This window comes from Sus scrofa, chromosome 10 (genome assembly GCF_054392235.1).
Source record: "Sus scrofa isolate SSC_HxYL_T2T_F1_AM1 chromosome 10, Sscrofa_HxYL_maternal_Yorkshire_Landrace_v2.0, whole genome shotgun sequence".
NCBI classification, from domain to species: domain Eukaryota; kingdom Metazoa; phylum Chordata; class Mammalia; order Artiodactyla; family Suidae; genus Sus; species Sus scrofa.
In genome coordinates this window covers 69,323,164-69,334,162 of record NC_139392.1, presented here as the reverse complement: position 1 = coordinate 69,334,162, position 10,999 = coordinate 69,323,164, and the positions used below count along the sequence as shown (strand labels likewise).

Sequence of the window (10,999 nt, the reverse complement as noted above, 5' to 3'; positions counted from 1 at the left end):
AAAATGTTAGCCACCATTGATGATTAGCACCTTCATCCAGCAATTTATTAGGGGTTACAGAAGGGCAATATTCCAATTCAGTCCTTCTTCAGTTTGTTAGCCATAGTAGAGAAATCAGCCTTCATCTGTTTGATTACTCATGGGTATATAGTTTGTATGAGAAAAACAGCATAAATGATTGATACTTTCCCTTTATTTTCAGTGAGTTGCTTTGGAGTTCCCGTTGTGGCTCAGCAGGTTAAGGACCTGATGTTGTCTCTGTGAGGATGTGGGTTCGATTCCAGGCCTCGCTCAGTGTGTTAAGGGTCGGGCATTTTCTCAGGCTGCAGCATAGGTCACAGATGCAGGTCAGATCCACTGTTGACATGGCTGTGGTAGGTCTGCAGCTGCAGCTCCAATTCAAACCCTGGTCTGGGAACGTCCTATGCCACAAGTCCGGCCGTAAAAAGAAAAAAAAAGTGGATTTCTTTGCTCCTGTCTTCCATTGGTGACCAGTTACTTGTGTACTTTCCCCCTTGTTTTTGGTTTTTATTATCTGATTGTTACCTCTTTTTTTTTTTCACTTGCACCAACATGGTACAGAAGTTCCCAGGCCGGGGATCAAACCCTCGTCACAGCAGTGACAACACCAAATCCTTAACCACAGGCCACAAGGGAACTCCGGTTATTATCTTCTAAGTGTGCTCTACAAGCCTCCAAAGCATTCTTTCCTGGAGAAGTGTAAATAGAAACAGAACCTGAAGGTTTCTCCCCCACACCCTGGTGAAGTGTGTCTTACTGAGGCCCCTAGTATGCTGAGCACTTTCAGCTCTCCCCAGCTCAGTAGGCTTAGCAGCATGATGTGTGGATTGATGGGATGTCCAAGTCTCCTCAGACTGTTGTGACAGGTGAGAAGAGTTCACGTGGCCCTGGGGCAAGTTGTACCTGCGTGTTACCTACCGCATGTGAATGCAGGCTGCTCTGGTCCTCCTGTAATCTGAAAAGAGCACACGGAACTATTTTAGTGGTTGGCTGTGGGAAGGGACGACCTAAGGGTTTCAGAGGCTATTGTGTGGGCTCTGAGGCAGCCTGTATCCCACATGCATGTGAGAGTCATGCCAGTTACAGAGTGTGTCGGGTATTTATACTGACAAGGACCGGTGACCTCTGATAGGTCACAGCATGTGCACTCAGACCATGAGTGCTGACATATGTGTGTATAGTGTGACCTGCGCTATCCCTGTGGCCCTGTGTGCCTCTTCCATGGTGATGCTTCACATCTCTGGGTGTCAATATCAAAGGTCCCTTTTCCAACAGCCTTTCCTCAAGATACTTGGGGATTCCCCTTTCTGTAGTGTAGAGACTCTACTCCCTTGGGGGGGCAGGGAAGGGGGATTCTTACAGACTGTACTTGCTGTGTTGTCACGAGGTCGTCTTCATTGGGTTGGCAAACTTGGGTACCCCGCAAGGAATCTCGACTATCTTAGAGCAACTGCTCCCTGCTTTCTCGACCTTCATTGCTATTCCAGTGGTAAAAGCTGAATAATATTCCTGCTGGCTGCCCAGCTGGACCTGCTGTGTTCTCTGAGCCCTGGCGTAACTGTGGGTCCAGCCCCTCTTGGCTGCCATCCAGCCCTGCACGTTATCACCATCGTCACCTCTTGGCCATTATGGGGCAGGGTGTGGGGACAGGATTCTGTCATTTCCACTGCTGTCAGCCAATCTAGTTCTAGAACAGCCTCATCTGCCATCAGCCCTGCCTTACAGAGGAGAGCCACCCCTGGACTTTTTACCTTAACTGACCACCAGTGGGTATGTGGGTAACATGTACCCCAGGTTGTGATGAGGACACTTCCCCCAAAACCATAACCCCAGTCTGATCAGGAGAGAAATAGCAGACAAACCAAATAGAAGGACATTGTATAACACACCTGACCAGGGAGTTCCTGTCATGGCTCGTTGGAAACGAATCTGACTAGCATCCATGAGGATACAGGTTCTATCCCTGGCCTCACTCAGTGGGTTAAGGATCCGGTGTTGCTGTAAGCTGTGGTGTGGGTCACAGGCTTGGCTTGGATCCCAAGTTGCTGTGGCTGTGGTGTAGGCCAGCAGCTGCAGCTCTGATTTGACCCCTAGCCTAGGAACCTCCATATGCTGCAGGTGTGGCCCTAAAAAGGCAAAAATTTTTAAAAAATAAAAAAAGTCTGTGAAAAGATGTTCAACATTACTCATTAGAGAAATGCAAATCAAAACCACCTTACACCAGCCAGAATGGCCATCATCAAAAAGCCTACAAACAATAAGTGCTGGAGTGAGTATGGAGAACAAGGGACCTGTTGGTGGGATTGTAAATTGGTGCAACCACCGTGGGAAACAGTATGGAGATGCCTCAGAAAACTAAAAATAGAACTACCATTTGATCCAGCAATCCCACTCTTGGGCATCTACCCAGAGAAAACCAGGACTCAAAGACACATATACTCCAATGTTCATTGCAGCACTATATGCAATAGCCAAGTCATGGAAACAACCTAAGTATCAATCGACAGAGAAGTAGCGCATCAAGAAGATGTGGTACATATACACAATAGAATATTAGCCATTAAAAGGAACGAAATAACGGCATTTTTAGCAACGTGGATGGACCTAGAAATTATCATGCTAAGTGAAGTCAGTCAGATAGCAACATCAAATGCCTTCACTGACGTGTAATATGAAAAAAAGACACAATGAACTTTGCAGAACAGATACTCACAGACTTTGAAAAATTTACGGTTTCCAAAGGAGATAGTTTGGGGGGTGGGGGATGCACTGGGGTTATGGGATGGAAATCCTATAAAATTGGATTGTGATGATCACTGTACAACTATAAATGGAATAAATTCATTGAGTAATCATAATTTAAAAATCACATGTACAAAAAAAAAAAAAAAATGTCTGACCAGGACTCTTCGCAAGTGTCAAGGTCATGGAAAACCAAGAAAGACAAACCTGAGGAGACTCAGGGGACCTAACAACTAAGTACCAAGTGGGGTCCTGGATTAGACCCTGCAACCATAAAAAGGCATGAGTAGAAAAGCTGGTGAAGTCTGCTAACAGTCCTATGCCAGTTAGGGTCTTAGTTTTGACAAATGTGCAGTGGTGACGTGAGATGGGCCCATTAGGAGAAACTGGGTGAAGGGTGTGAGATTTCCCTGCACTCTTTTTGCAGCTTAGAAGTGCGCCAAAGGAAAAGGTTCATCTCCTAACTTATAAAGCATAAAGCCACAAAGAACAACAGAGGAGACACCAGCAGTGACATTTTGGGGACCTGGAAAGCAAAAGTCAGCAGACCCTGGACACCTGAATCTTGTCTGGAGTCATATCTGGTGTTCACTTCCGCAGCATACATGCTAAAAATTGGAACAAAACAGAAAAGATTAACATGGGCCCTGCACGAGGATGACATGTAAATTTGTGAAGGGTTCCACATTCTTAAATGTTGGCCTGAATTCAAAGTTATATGTATAGAGGAAGTTCCTGTTGTGGTGCATCAAAAATGAATCTGACTATCTCCGTGAGGATATGTGTTCCATACCTGGCCTTGTTCAGTGGGTGAAGGATCTGGCTTTGCTGTGACTGTGGTGTAGGCTGGCAGCTGAAGCTCTGATTCGATCCCTGACCTGGGAACTTCCATGTGCCATGGCCCTAAAAAGAAAAAAATATACATAGAGAGGGCACGTCTGAAGGATTTGTTTATTTTAAATTGAGCCTTCATAATCACTGACATTATGTGAAAACAAGTCCACAGTTCTCAAACTGAAATGAGTCCTTGAAAGTACTGCTTTCTTCATCAAATGAATAATGCTTCCAAACTTTGACGATTTAGAAGAGAAGTGGGTCTTAATTGTGGAAAAATACACATAAAATTTACCATCTTAATCTTTTTTTCTATTTTGGCCGCTCCATGGCATATGGAGTTCTCAGGGATCAGATCCAAGCCCCAGTTTCAACCTAGCAGTTGTGGCAATGCCAGATCCTTTAACCCTCTGTACCGGGCTGGGGATCAAACCTGCCTCCTGGCACTGCAGAGATGCCGCCAATCCCATTGCGCCAGAGTGGGAACCCCAATCTTAATTGTTTTTAAGGGTACATACAGTTCAGCAATGTTGGAAGAAAATTTTGGTTTTTTTTAATGTACGTAGCAGTTAGTTTAGGACTGGAAGTATTTGTGTCATGATCTACACCAAAATATTTAATGTTTTTCAGTTTACATTAGCTTGACTGAATGATGTTAACGAACATTTTTAACTTTTGGATGTTTCCGCTGTAGGTAAAACCAGCACCTATGACAGCTATTTAAAACATTCAAGAAATTAATTTTTGTCACTGGAGCCATTGGAAATGAAAAATCAGAGCACTGTGGCTAAATCTGAAAAATTCCAAATAAGTGCCCATTGTTCCTTGAGAGAGAGACAAGACATCACCAGAATGAGCTCCAGAAAACACCCACGTTACCATCTTGGATAAATTACTTTCCCGCAAAATAAAAAGTTAGGCACACAGCTTTTCTATACAATAACTGGAATTGTGCACAGGCCCCCTCCATGCTGTTCTGAAAATGAACTTTTGTTTTAATGCAGATGTAGGCGAATTAGAATGAACAAAAGGCTCCCATTTGAAGGCTGAAAACATTCAACTGAAAATGAAAAGTGAATTTCTCTTCTGTCAGACGGAAGACCAGCTGGAGTGGTTTTGCAGGGGGCCAATTGGGGGCAACCTAAAGCCTCCTTGCAAGTGGCTGCCCACTTTCCAGACCTTCCAGGTGCCAATGTCAAGGGTCCCCACATGGACCCTCTGCAGGAATAAACCAGAAGCAGCCAAGCTCCCTATCTGGGTGGAAAGGGCCGGCTTCTCCCTGCACCCACTGCTGTAACCATGTGCTCATCCCAAGGTCTGAGCCACCTGCTGCAGAGGGGTTTTGTGTTTTTGGCTGCGCCCACAACATACAAAAGTTCCCAGGGCCAGGGATCGAACTCATGCCACAACAGCGACCTGAGCCACAGTAGTAACAACACCAGATCCTTAACCTACTGCACCACAGAACTCCCCACATCCTTTTTCTAAAAATTTATTTTATTATAGTTGATTTACAATGTGTTTATTTCTGCTGTACAGCAAAGTGATTCAGTTATACATATTTTTCATTATGGTTTATCATAGAATATTGAATATAGTTCCCTGTACTAGACAGTGGGACCTTTTTTATCAATTCTGTATATAATAGTTTGCATCTATGTATATAATAGTTTACATATTGTTAATCTCAAACTCCCAGTCCATCCCTCCCCTACTCCATTCCCCCTTGACAACCACAAATTCGCTCTGTCTGTGAGTCTGTTTCTGTTTTGTAGATGAGTTCGTTTGTGCCCTATTTTAGATTCCACATACAGGTCATACCATATGGTATTTGTCTTTCTCCGAGTTCTTCACTTAGTACGATCATCTCTAGTTACATCTCTGTTGCTGCTGCAGACCCTTTAACCAAACTTTCACCAGAGAGGGAGGAGAGCTGATGAAAAGATGCTTGGTTATCAGGAATGTTGAGGTCCTGAGGAAGGGAGGGAGAGGGGAGAGTTAGAGAGAGAGGGAGGGGAGTTGCTGTTGTGGCTCAGTGGTTAACAAGGCTGACTAGCATCCATGAAGACACAGGTTTGATCCCTGGCCTCACTCAGTGGGTTAAGGACTAGGCGTTGCCATGAGTTGTGGTGTAGGGCACAGATGTGGCTCAGATCCCGAGTTGCTCTGGCTGTGGCGTAGGCCGGCAGCAACAGCTCCAATTCAGCCCCTAGCCTGGGAACCTCCATATGCTGTGGGTGTGGCCCTAAAAAGACAGAAGACAAAAAAAGAGGAAGGAAGAGAGAAGGGAAGGGAGGGAGGGAAAGAAAGGGAAAAAGAGAAAGAAAAGGGAAGGTTAAGGTTCTGATTCCTGAGCCTGGACACAGAGGCAGAGCCATCAAAGAGCCTTCTTAGGCTACCCCCACCCCCCACACAGCAGAGGCTGAAATCACTCCAACGTACAACAATAGCTCCATTGAGAACTCTGCAGCAGGCAGCTCCACCATTGCGTCTTCAATGGCTGTAGGCACTGCTCCCAGCCCAGAATGATCCACCTCTGCCCTGTCCAATTCAGGCTTTATTCTCCACTCTTTATCTCCATCCCTTTCTCCCAGTGGATTCCTTCATCCAACCCCTGAACTTGGATGTTCCCATTGCTCTTCTGGCAATGCTTGGTTATCAGGAATGTTGAGGTCCCGAGGAAGGGACTTCAACATTCGATAACCAAGCATCTTCTGAGAGGTACCCTCATGGTTTTTTTCTTTATGCCTTTTTTTTTTTTTTTTTTTTTTTTTTTTTTGGTCATACATACCCATGCAGCATATGGAAGTTCCTGGGCCAGGAGTTAAAATGGAGCCGCAGCTGCAACCTATGCTACAGTTGTGGCAGTGCTGGATCCTTTAACCCACTCCACCTGGCCAGGGATTGAACTCTGAGCTGCAGTCGGATTCCTTTTTTCTTTTTTCTTTTTTTTTAGCTTTTTAGGGCTGCACCTGAGGCATGTGGAAGTTCCCAGGCCAGGGATCGAATCAGAGCTACAGCTGCCAGCCTACGCCACAGCCACAGCCACAGCAACGTGGGATGGGAGCCGCATCTGTGACCCACACCACAGCTCACAGCAACTCTGGGTCCTTAACCAACTGAGTGAGGCCAGGGATTGAACCCGAGTCCTCGTGGATCCTAGTCAGGTTCATTACTGCTGAACCACGACAGGAACTGCCTGCAGTCATATTCTTAACCCATTGCACCATGATGGGAACACTTCCCCTCATGATTTTAATTTAACTGTTATCTATGCTGATAAATATGATATCTGCTTTCCTAACCCCAATCTCTCCCATAAATTTCTTTTTTATTTTTTGGCCACACCCATGGCATGCAGAAGTTCCCTGGCCAGGGATTGAACTTGTGCCACAGCAGCGACCACAGCCTTGATAGGACCAGATCCTTAACCTGCTAATCCACCAGGGAAGTCCTCCCATAACGTTCTGTCTTACATATTGACCTGCTTGCAGGCCTTAGGCACTTGAAGACCCACAGACACCTGCAGTTCAACACATCCAAATTGAACTAAAAAAAAAAAAAAAAAACAGACATTATGTGTGTTAATGAAGTCCATAATTTCTTACTTGGAATCCTTTGGGGACAAATGTTGTATGGAATTTTGAGTTTTTCAGAATTAGTTATTTTTGCTGCAAAAAGCTTTATTGTTTCCACTTGGTCCAAGACTTGGGAGAGGGCTCCAGGGTGATTAAAAAGGGAACTGTGGCTGCAGAGAGGGGCTTTTGGCAAAAGCCCAGGCACCAGAGGGGCTCCTCAAAGGCCACTGGGTTCCAGAGGCTCCCAGTCGTGCGTGAAGGGGAGCCTTTCAAAGAGGCACTCGCCCAGCCCACCCTGGGGACCCAACAGCCTGCGGAGGTGGGTCAGGTGGTCACCCATCTTCTTGGGGAGCCTCCCCTCCTCATCCAGGAAGTGGCTCTCCAGGAAGTCACAGAGATGGGGGTCTGCACAGGCAGATGCAGGGTGTGCGGATCCAGAAGGGCCTGGTTCAGGTAATTCTCCAAGAGAATGGCAGCTTCCATAGTGTCCTGGGTTTTACTCCACTCATCTTGAGATGGCTTCTGCACATCCTGGAAGAGGGCACAGCCACTGCTCTGGTTTTGCATTTTCAAGGACGCTCCTTGCCCTCGAGCTTCCCCTGGGCAAATTCACTGCAAGAGTGGCTCACGCCCTTCATCACAGTCGAAATAGAAGCCCAGAGAGAGGTAAATATGGGAGGCCCACAGATGCATGTTGATCAGGCAGTTGACGCCAGCCTCCACCTCAGGGGGAATAATTCTAATGAATCTGGGAGCTCATGGTTGATAGATAATAAGGAGCTAAGCTCAAAAAAGGGAGTTGGTTGGTCCCGGAGACCGAGGATAGCTGAGTGGTTAATTCCAAAGGTTGCAGCTGGAAAAAAGGCTGGAGGGTAGTTGGAGGCTGGAGCCAGGGGCATCCCTGGGTCTGTTCCATCCAAACACAAGTTGAAGCAAGAGTCAGACCAGCGGAACTGCTGAGCACACTGCTGAGTTTTTCAGAATTTAGAAAAGGTAACACGGGAGTTCCCATTGTGGCACAGTGGAAACGAATCCTACTAGGAACCATGAGGTTGCAGGTTCAATCTCTGGCCTCGCTCAGTGGGTTAACGATCCGGCAGTGCCGTGAGCTGTGGCGCGTAGGTTGCAGACGAGGCTCGGATCCCACGTTGCTGTGGCTCTGGCGTAGGCCGGTGGCTACAGCTCCGATTCGGCCCCTAGCCTGAGAACCTCCATATGCCTCGGGAGCGGCCCAAGAAATGGCAAAACAAACAAAAAAAGATAATATGTAGTATGTAAATAGCAGACCCATTGAGGTCTAGGCCAGCACCTTGTTAACAAACATGGTTTTTCTCTTCAGCAAAATAGACCTCTATTCACATTCGGTGGAATATATACAAAGACTAAAAAAATGTCTCATGTGGGCCAGGGCCATGTTTTGTTATCAAAAGAATTGCACCAAAATTCCCATTGTGGCTCAGTGGTAATGAATCCGACTGGTATCCATGAGAATGCAGATTCAATCCCTGGCCCAGCTCAGTGGGTGAAGCATCCAGCGTTACTATGAGCCATGGTCGCAAACTCAGCTCGTATGTGGTATTGCTGTGGCTGTGGTGTAGGCTGGCAGCTATAGCTCCAATTTGACCCCTAGCTTGGGAACTTCCAAACGCCTCCAGTGTGACCCTAAAAAGACCCCCCCCCAAAAAAAAGAGTTGCACCAAACCTACACAATATGCACAATACTTAATTTTAGAGCTTTTTAGATACTGGAATTGTGAATAAGTGATTATTGAACTTTGTCACACATGATATTAAAAAGCTAATATATGGAGTTCCATTGTGGCATAGCAGGTTAAGAATCCAGCATTATTGCAGCAGCTTGGCACTGCTATGGCACAGGTTCAATCCCTGGCCCAGGAACTCCCACATGCCGCAGGTATGGCTGGGGGAGGGAGAGAGAGAGAGCTTTTATCCCTAACACACATGGAGCACTTACAAATTAACAAGAAAGATGAAAACCCAGAAGGAAAATGGACCAGGGACATGGATAGGCTACTCAAAGATAACATTTTTAAATGTTCAACCATACCAATTGCAATTTGCAGAAAATGCAACTTGAGGAGTTCCCTGGTGGCTCAGCAGGTTAAGGACCTAGTATCATCACTGCTGTGGCTCAGATCGCTACTGTGGCACAGATTTGATTCCTGACTGGGGAACTTCACAAGCCACGGGTGCAGGTTAAAAAAAAGCAAATGGGGAGTTTCCATCGTGGCTTGGTGGTTAATGAACCTGACTAGTATCCATGAGAACGCAGGTTCAGTCCCTGGCCTTGCTCAGTGGGTTAAGAATCTGGCGTTGCCATGAGCTGTAGTGTAGGTCGCAGATGCGGCTCAGATCCCTTATTGCTGTGGCTGTGGTGTAGGCCAGCAGCTACAGCTCTGATTAGACCCCTGGGCTGGGAACCTCCATATGCCACGGGTGTGGCCCTAAAAAGACAAAAAGACAAAAACAAACAAACAAACAAAAACAAACAAATGGTTCTTGTGCTGGAGAGTAGTGAGCTAGGGGAGGGCAGAGGAGATGAGGTTGGAGCAGAGGGCAGTGCCCCATCCTGCATGCTGTGAAGTTAACCCTTAAGTTGAGGGGGATGTTTCTTCCCCTTAAACCTGGGAAGAACTTCAGGACAACCTCAGCCAGTAACGTCCAGCAGAAGGGACACTAGGTGACTCCTGAGCCAAGGTCATAATCATGCCGTGCCCTCCTACCTGCTCTCTTGGGACACTTGGTGAAACCCAGCTATCATCCCTGGGGAAGCCAAGCATCCATATGAATGGTATGCCTGTTGGTCTTCTGGTCAGGTGCTGCAGCCAGCACCTACCTGCAGACTGAGGGTAAGCCAGCCTTCAGACGATTTCTGCTCCCACCTTCAGTATCCAACTTTCCATCTAAGCAGGTACGGAAACAAGCTACCCCCACTAAGCCCGGCCCAAAGTGCAAGTTTGTGAGCAAAATAAAACCTTCATCATCATGGCTATTGTAAGCTGCTGTGTTTGGGATGATTTGCTGTCCAGTAAGAGATACCAAATACCCACTGCTTCGGTATCTGCATTTTTACAGAACCCCTCAGTGATTCATGTGCACCTTTCAACATGAGCAGTATTAGGAGGGGTTGGTTTTGGGTTTTTTTGTTTTATTTTGTTTGTTTGGGGTTTTTTTTGTTTTGTTTTGTTTTTTCTTTTTAGGGCCACACTCGAGGCATATGGCAGATCCCAGGCTAGGGGTTGAATCAGAGGATTTGCCAGCCTTCGCCACAGCCACAGCAACCAATGCCACATCCAAGCTGCATCTGTGACCTACACCACAGCACGCGGAAACGCTGGATCCTTAACCCACTGAGCAAGGCCAAGGATGGACCTCGATTCCTCATGGATATTAGTCGGGTTCATTACGCTGAGCTGTGATGGGAACTCTAGGAGGGGCTATTTTTTGTTTTTTTCCTTTTTGGCTGCCTCCATGGCATGAGGAAGATCCCAGGCTAGGGATCGAATCTGAACTGCAACTGCGACCTACTGCAATGAGCAGGGCTGGGGATCAAACATGCACTGCCTCAGAGACAAGACCAGAAACTTAACCCACTTCACTGCAGCAGGAACTCTGAGAAATACTGGTTTAAATAGAATTGTGTCACATGCATTTTCCTACTGCCCTCATCGGCACTGACTGCAAATTAGGAAAAACTGCATAATGAGTGAAATCAGACTTAGAATAATTGTTCCCAGAAACTGTTTTCTGTTAAATCTGCTGTATTGTCCATGGGAGACCTTGTCCAGAGCTTGGGTCAGACT

The 10,999-nt window shown here is 46.4% G+C and overlaps 1 non-coding gene and 1 pseudogene across 1 annotated transcript; one reads left to right on the top strand and one right to left on the bottom strand.

The window, feature by feature from the left end:
• Positions 1-3,347: 3,347 nt before the first annotated feature.
• LOC146399496 (U6 spliceosomal RNA) lies at positions 3,348-3,455 on the top strand. Its single transcript, XR_014818484.1, has one exon. It is a non-coding gene; the product is annotated as a U6 spliceosomal RNA (small nuclear RNA).
• A 3,849-nt stretch (positions 3,456-7,304) lies between these two features.
• On the bottom strand, positions 7,305-8,284 carry LOC100520689 (ferritin light chain pseudogene; annotated as a pseudogene).
• Positions 8,285-10,999: the final 2,715 nt, after the last annotated feature.